This window comes from Macrobrachium nipponense, chromosome 1 (genome assembly GCF_015104395.2).
Source record: "Macrobrachium nipponense isolate FS-2020 chromosome 1, ASM1510439v2, whole genome shotgun sequence".
Taxonomy (NCBI): domain Eukaryota; kingdom Metazoa; phylum Arthropoda; class Malacostraca; order Decapoda; family Palaemonidae; genus Macrobrachium; species Macrobrachium nipponense.
The window spans coordinates 134844884-134854345 of record NC_087200.1 but is presented as its reverse complement, the minus strand read 5'-3'; positions in this window follow the sequence as shown (position 1 = coordinate 134854345).

Here is a 9462-nt window from a genome sequence, read left to right as displayed (position 1 = left end):
TATTTGCTTAAAGTCTGATGGTTATGATTTAAACCAAATGTCTATAAGATTATGCGTTTTATTGATCTATTAGAATATTAGAATGTCAGGTATTTTGTGCAACTAAAGTAATTAGGATTACACTTTTAGAGAGTCCTCCTCATGAAACGATTTTTAGTTTTTATGGATGGCATTATCGAAATTGAAGATTGCGAGTACTTTAACAAAATTCGGATTCTTGATTCTGCCCTCTGAAGATATGTTCATTTTACCAATTTAGTCAATATACCATCTAAAATTAGGTGTGTATGAGAAGAAAACTCTGCTACTGCGGCTAATACTTGTGCAACTAAGGGTAGAGAGTACAACTCATTTAATTTCAAGATCTAATCATGGTAACGATTACTGTGATCAAGTTTTGAAATAAAGACGAAAGGTCAGGATCTACAATCTTTCATTTCAATTTCTCCTGCGAAAGATTCTTATATCTATATACCACGGGGCCATTCTACTATTAGATGAATGTAAACTCGCTGAGTTGCTATAACCTCATAAGAGTGTTTCCATTATTTGAATGTAAAACTGAAGAAGAGGCTTTCTGCTGAGTGACACATGTCGCTGATTTTACTCTAACATCTACATTATTGCCTATTATTATGATCAAATCTGAAATCTGCAAATAAAAAAACACATATGATTACATGCATTTTAAAATAGAATAATAAAGGTAGATGAAATGGATTTTGACTAAATTCTGTACTTATCATGCAAGTAAACAATATATTTATAATCAAAAGCCTTCATTTACTGAGAGGGTATAAACATACAGTTTCTGTCCATGATTAACAAACCTTTGTTCTCTCTCTCTCTCTCTCTCTCTCTCTCTCTCTCTCTCTCTCTCTCTCTCTCTCTCTCTCTCTCTCTCTCTCTCAGTCTATTTACCTATATATCTAGCTATTATCTATCACAAAATACCTCGAAATTGAATTATACGCTACATGCAAATCTCCGTAGGATGCGCGGTTCACGTTTACCCCCTCATCACTAGGGAAATACTTCTTCCATCTAGCAAAAAAAGCCATTAGGAGAACATGCTTCCTGCATTAGTTTAAATAGGGTCTTCCTGAAAATGAGGAATCAATTTATGTCTGTTCCATTTTTATTATCCGCTAAAGAATCATTACAGAATAGTAGCTGCTTTTTATTCACCTTTTTATTAGTGTTTTATGTATATCTTCCTTTCCTATATTTGAAGAATCAAAGCAAATCTTCCGTTCCGTTTATTTCCACAGAAGATGCAGAACCATCGACATCTGCAAAAAGCTTGATTTCATAACATCACACTCTTCTTTCAATTTGTGAGTTTTCTCAAATCTGTCTTCTGCCATGTCAAGATTCCCATTCCTTTATGTTTTTATTCCTTCGCGTTTCTCACGCATATCATCCCTTTGATACTTCCCTCTGTTTCCATTTCCCTGTAATCCTTCTGATACGACTCTCCAGCATGAATTCAAAGAGAAACTCCTGGCTTCTCATTCCCCCTAAAAGACTGGTCATTAGGCTCACGGGTTCTTTCATTAGGAGTGTTACGTTTGGTTTTCTTTGAGGAGGTAGTCAAGACGATTTCTGGGATGATGGACGTAACAGAGTATGCAGGTATCTATCTATCTATCTATCTATCTATCTATCTATATATATATATATATATATATATATATATATATATATATATATATATATATATATATATATCTGTGTGTGTGTGTGTGTGTGTGTGTAAACATTTGAGTTCAAACTTGATTGCGTTTATCACGTGTATGCAGTTTTCCTTGTGAAAAAAAAAAACTTATTGTACACGTCGATTATTTCATTTGTAAATTTTGACGTACTTAATCTCGCAATACATATGTTTTTTGCATATGACAAGTGATATAGACAAGCACGTATAGAAAGCCTTCGTTATTTCTGGTTGCAATACCACCGACACAAAACCTTTTCCATTTATGTCATGAATGTGAATGTATGAGTGAAATTCGTTTATTACCGCTCTGACTAACAGTAAGATAATTTTCCTTATTTATAAATCTACACTTTTCCTTTTTTTGTTGGAATTTATAATTTGTAAACTACCCTTAACTTTGTCCACACTGAAGGCCTCCCACCACTACTTGACACTTAATATGCACGTAGGAACTACTCTTTAGTTTTTATATATTTTCTATTATAGTTTTCACTCCCTATTCTACCAAACTAAGGGCCGCATTCTGTTTGTATTTACCCGAATTTTATTTATTTATTTATTTTATCTTTTAAGAGCCAATTAGATGTCTTTCTTCATTCTGAGCCTGGCAAGTACATGTGATTGCATGTGTGCTTCCCAGTGGCATTTTTATAAAAGATTCATATTATTCTTGTTATATTAGTCATCTGTATGTTCGTCATTTATATGACTGTTTGATCTTTTGTAAGAAAGCTTCAATGTTATTTGCTCATAATTATTACCCACTTTAACAGTTATATTTTCTGTAACTTGTTTTTATAAAGAAACCTCGTATATTTGAAAGCTTTGGTAATGTTGATGTAACAATATAGTAGTAAAGCAAATGATGAAATGAGCTTTGAAACACCATAAAAAAAAGTGTAAGAAAGATTTTACCGATCGATACAATCTTTAAAAAAATCTTAGTAAGTTTTAAGCAACAATCTTTACAGTCTCCACAGGTCCTCACCCAATAATCAGTCTTAGAAACAAAGAAGCTGTCTATCTCTTTGTATATGACCATTTTGGATATATTTGAAATCACGCCTCCAGTTCAATCTGTATTTCGGTAGTTTGGGTTTTCGGGCCTCAATGTGGAAGGCACAAAAGAGAAAACACTGCGATCGTCCTGATAAACAACTTCCTGCCGGAGAATTCCCATTAATCGTTTTCAGCTGCGCCACATGTGTCCGTAAATTAACAGTTATTATTCATTTGCCTTTGATAGAACGCAGGGCGTTTGTTTCGCAAATAAAAGTGGGCCATCTCTCATACTACAATAGCGAGGGAGTCCATCATTCGAGAGATCTCGTGGTGAACCCGCTTGAAAAATGGTGTACATTGGTGTGTGTGGTGTATTATGGAGAGATTCTGCATGGGTCCTTTTGCTAGTTTATAGCTTTTCATTCTGTTCAATGTTCATTCATGCCTTTATTTTTGAGACAATGATCGACTCAAGTTCCTTAATCTTTATCATTATTATAAGACAAGTTACGCCCCTAATCATAAAATTGACAGAATCCTGAGAGCTCAAGGAAATCAATAGAGAAAACAGCCTAGTACACTCACTCAATCATGTTTTACTACATACTTCACAACTTAAAGAAAGAATATGACTAACGAGTAAAAAAAAAAAAGGATAAATATTAGAGTGAGACTCATTTTAGCTCCTTACACCAAATTATTTTAGTCCGCTAACTGCTTTTTTTTTTTTTTTTTTTTTTTTTGGTCTTTCGTCAGGTTTCGGTGTCTATTCCTGGTTCAATATTCCCGATGTCTGTGTTGTATTTTTTTCAAATGACAAATTAGCAACTTCCTCATCCGTTGCGACTTTATTTTCCCCAGTTGTTCTTCATCCCAGGTTTTTTGGCTAAAAATATATAGGGGATAACTCGCCTTTTTGACTTGTAAAATGTAAGTAAAATGGTTCTAGATCGATACATGTCTGTTGTAAAATGATTTATTTGCTTTTGTAGCTCATTTGGAGAGCACTGTATACCACAAATACATAAGCTATTGTCATTTTTTAATTATTATGGACTCCCTATAATATAGACTTCCTGGCCGTGGTTGTGATATTTCAGCTTCTTCCATATGAATCTGCAAATAATAATAATAATAATAATAATAATAATAATAATAATAATAATAAAATAATAATAATAATAATAATAATAATAATAATAATATATTTTTGGGGTGAGATATAACGGCCAAAGATACCCATTGCTATATTCTATCCCTAAACAGTATAAACTAAGGAAATTAAGAGTGACTGTGGCGCGTATGAATAGCAAGGACTTTAGTCTTTTGAAGCATGCAAAGCCTTAGGATTCCTGGAAGGCGGAGGCTAGAGGCTTAAGCCCATGTCTTTCCCTCCAACCAGATGAGGGCAAGTGAACGTAACTAGCATTGACTTGAAGATGGCATTTAAATGAAAGGAAAAGGAAAAGAGCTTAACCTCTCCCTAAAGAAGTCTGGAAAAGAGGAAACGGCAGGAGGAGACGACCAACAAAGCATTTCTTGAGTAGCAAAGCGATGGCAAGGCTAATTATCCATCTTTAATGGGTTTGGCATCGTAAGCGAAGTCATTTGGATAATTGGAGTAACACTCTTATAGAATCCGCTGCACTTGATTCACTACCTTCCGGCAACGGAGAAGGAATCAATCGGCCTGGAAATTGCCTCTCCTCCAGTGCAAGAGATCGGAAAGTGATCTTCGTTGAGCTGGCACAAGAGAATGTCTGGAAATGCGATTTCTCGACTTTGAGTTTATCCTCCGGTAAGTGGATTCCTGGATTTTCTCTGGAGGGAATAAATGGCTTCCGAGTTCATCTTCTATTAGAAAAGGGATCTTAGGATTTTCATCAATGGCTATTGAAGGGTTCTACGTTAAAACACAATAAATGGATTCTTGTATTTACATCTACTGGATTGCTAAACAATAAATCTATAGACATCGATGTAATTTGTATTTGTTGCCTATAAAAAAAATTCTAAAGTTTACAAGAACGGCATTTGTCGATACTGAACTTGTCAACACTGTAAACCTTTCACATAATGAGATAATGATATCTCAGTTAATCCTTCAGTAAACTGACCTCCTAAACTCACACAAGGTCATAACTGGATTCCGAATTGATCCTACTTTATAAAGGGCCGTAGAATTTTTTTAAAAAGAAATTACTGGAATATCGTTCGATATACACAACGTGACAAAGAATTAATGCGATTTGCATTAATCCATAATTAATTTGTTGTAAAAGATATTCTGGATTTTCACCTAAGGAGTTCGCCGGAGTATGTCATTCTCCCTTAGAGGGGTTTCTGGATGTTTATCTTATTATATTCTGTTATATATATATATATATATATATATATATATATAATATATATATATATATATATATATATATATATATGTATATACACACACTTATATATAAATACACACATGACGAAAGTATATTCTGTTAAAACAGAAATCTATCTATTAAAATGAGCCCATAAGCACACACACACACACACACACACACACACACACACACACATATATATATATAAATATATATATATATATATATATATATATATATATATATATATATATATATATATATATATATTTATATATATATATATATATATATAGCTGGACTAAATTAAATACATCTTGATATAAAACATAATCAAAACCGCAAACTTGCAAAGTAGGTTTTCACAGAGTAGAACACCAATTTACTAGAAAGTATTTATACAAAATTTAAACAGAATAACAAACGAAAACAAGTAAGTGGAGACAAAGATACGGACGAAAACAGACATGAGACATGCACAAACAACAAACAAAGTCAGAAAAACCGAACAACAGTGCACAGGTATTTAAAGCTGTGTGACGAAAGGAGAGCGTAAAACAATTACAGGTTCAAATTAAATGCTGAGCAATATTTAGATGTGGATTTATTTCGTTTCGGGCTATTCGGGGAATTAATATCGTTCGGTAATTATCTCTGGTTCCGCATCGGGGCTTTGCGCTTGTTGGAAGTTGTCAGGTATACGACTCGAATAATTTTCTTTATTTTCTTCTCCTTTTTTTTTCTTACGTTTGGTCAACACTTGGGTCGGTGACGACTAACGACAACTAGCTTCCAAAGAATTACTCACAACTCTGATGCAGTGAATTTGGGTATGTTTGGTTTTTGTATTGGTGGCAACCGTCTGTGAATGCCTGGCATTACACGTTCGCTACATACCCAAGTAAACTCTTCAGATATGAAAATGAGAAAAACTGAATACAAGGCTTTCGGAAGCATTTGTAATTCTTCTAATTAGCTTTACGTTACGAGAAAGGCATATTGCACATTACATTTTGAACACTTAATAAGTTAAAAAAAAAAAAAAAAAAATACGAGTTGAAATGAAATATCATAAAATCTGACTGTATTCCCATCACGGTTCAGTAACTTTTTCTTCTCACAAACTTTGGAAATGCCAACCTTGATCCATATTCCCTAACTCATGTACCTTTCAAAATTGAGAAGACAGGTCTGTCTTTTTCTTGAGAGCGAAAGAACCTTAAATTTCGTCACTTCCTTATATTTCTCTTCATGCTTGGGGAAGAAGAGAGAGGAAGACACGAAGACAAAACTTTCTCTTATCCTTCTTACTTTTCTCTTCGGGTCTTGGCTACTCATGAACACGAATTACCCACCAATTTTTTGCAATGTAAACTTCAAGAAAGTGGTGATAAATACTTCTAGTTTGAAGATCGTCGATTGAAGAATGGTTTTCGTTAGCAAACTGCGAGAGCAGAGCACACTGAACGTCGCCAACACCACCTTCTCCTGAGATTAATAGCTAATGACCCTCGAAGTTTCATTAAGCTGATTCCAATATCAGCGGATTGGGAAGGTAGGAGGCATCTGTAACATTAATCCACTGAGATTATAATGAATCTCGCTCTCCAGTAGATCGAAAACGACCGAATCGTTTTAGAGTCCATTAGACGGCGAGAGTTTAGTGAGAGAATTTCTGTTGACAAAATAATGAGGAGGGTTTCTCCCTTAATCACCGTGTTTTGAAAGGGCTTTGGTGCTCGGAGTTTTCGTAAACAGAGACATTAAGGTCGCCAATGTTTCCAGATCGAAGAGTACTGTCTGTCTACATATTTGTCTGCCGTATTGCTTTTATTCAGTGCCTATGATCTCAATTACCATTTTGTCTGAGGATCAAAAACATTTGTAGTATGTAATCCACGGTTTTTTTTTTTATCTCTCTAGCTCTATATCTAGAATTTGTGAATCTTGCTAAGATGCTACGTCCAAGACGAGCAGTTTCTTTGTAATACAATCCATATTCTACCCATATATATTTTCTGGGATTATAATTCACCTTGTATCCATCTCTCTGTCCGTCAATATATTTTGTCTACTTTCCTTTCCTCTAAGCATTCTATATATTTTAAACAAACAGACAACCAAAATCCTGAGACCTTTCCAAGGTTCTTCAAAAGATATCAAACGACCTCCATTCGTAATAACAAACCTCGATAGTTTAGGAGTATACACACAAATAAGTTTCTTTGTAAATGAAGAGATTAAAAAGTTCATGAAAAGAAATAGTGATATCAGTCTCTTAAGTTAAAAATGCATGTTACCAATCATGGAAAAATATTTCCTCCATGAAACTTTTCCGTTTTCTTACAAATATATTCAGGTATATGTTAAGCTTAATCTTTATGATGCTACATGAGTAGTTGTCTTTTTGAGTACTTTATTTTGATATATTTTGCATTTGTTATATTCTGCAAAATATATTTTTCTGCCTTCGGTACGAACTCAAGAATATGAAGGTTAAAAGACTAGCTAATTATTCTTATCTATCTAATCTTTAAATTGTGAGAAGGTTGTCTTGGTCTGGAAATTGATTAATATTATTTCATACAGTCTTTGACTAGTTTTAGGATATGCTGTTGGACGAATAAAGTGATATGTACCTTCATATAATCAATATTTAATATGACAGTATAATTTGTCCTTTGATGTGCATCGTCAAATATTCTGAAAACCGTATTGAAAAACATAATATAATTCATTGAGCATTTTGAGAAATGATCCCTTACAGTATGTTGTTCCCATGTTTCTTCTGATATAGAAGAATTTCCCAAGGTTACGGACTTTCCTCTTATAAGCTGCTAATTAGGAAGAGGATATAATGAAACTTACGTATTATCGAAAAGGACGGTCTTTGTGGGGTCTCTGAAAAGATATATAAAAGTTAAAGAAAGTGGTGTCTATTTTCTGCGTGACCTCTTACTATTTCCCTCAAATTTGTGATCTTGGTTAGATTCTATCAGTCACAAATACTTCTACGATTTATTATCTGTAAAAAACAAGATATGTTTCTAAGGATTATGTGCAGTTTTTCGCATGTCTGTAAAGAGAGAGAGAGAGAGAGAGAGAGAGAGAGAGAGAGAGAGAGAGAGAGAGAGAGAGAGAGAGAGAGAGAGAAAGGTAAGGAGAGAGCCTTAAGAAATAATACAGTGAATAACTCAAGGAAATTTATTAGAACTCAATAAAGACTTAGATGAAACAAAATTGCATCGTAAATGGAAGTGTTAACAGTCTAGTGCTTTTACCATTAGGACTCAGGTTTGGAGAGAAGTTCCTAAAGGAAAGTCCAATAACTGAATTAAAAATCCAATTCCCTGAAGGGTCCAGGTGCATCGGGGCTTGAGGGGTCCATTTATGGTGACAGAATGTCTTTTACTCTTGTACTGTGCGTGTATATACATATATATATATATAATTAATATATATTATATAATATATATCTATATATATGATATATATATAGATATATCTATATGTATATAGATATATATATAATATATATATATATATATATAGATATATATATATATATATATAATATCATATATATATATATATATATATATATATATATATATATATATATATATATATATATATTATATATATATATATATATATATATATTATATATATATATATATATATATACATATACATATACATATACTATATTATATATATATAATATATATATATATATATATTATATATATTCTATATATATATATATATATATATATATATATATATATATATATATATATATATATAACATTTTTTCTCTGAAGATACATATCATGCAAGGGGTGATTCTAGGAGCAACTCATCAAAACTAACTCACCCCCAGTCAAGGAAAAAGAGGAGGGAAAGTGAGGAGCACAGGCAAGATGGCGAAATGGTTGAATCCATCTGTTCCACAGAACTGGATTTAATTAACTCGGAGTTTAAAACTATCCTTGCATCACTAATCCTTGAGAAACGAAAAATACATACATAAGAGACATAAAACATTACTTATTTTATTCTCCAGTTCGAAAGAGTTAAAGAATCAAAGGTTCCATCATGTAAAAGTGGTTTGAATTACCCGAAACTTATCAAGAATGGCATGGAACTCAAAAAATCAATAATTCAGTGAATGACTGTAAAGCTGCTTTTGATGTGTTTAACATGCTTGAGACACAACCTCCTCAACAGATATCTCGATGTCCTACTACGTTTGGGTTATGTCCGCGACCACGAAGTCATCGAAAGATTCAGAAGAATCACGGGGCTCAACGAAAGGAGAGGAAGAAGAAGAAACTCATGAAGTTGAAGAAACAAATGCCGTTC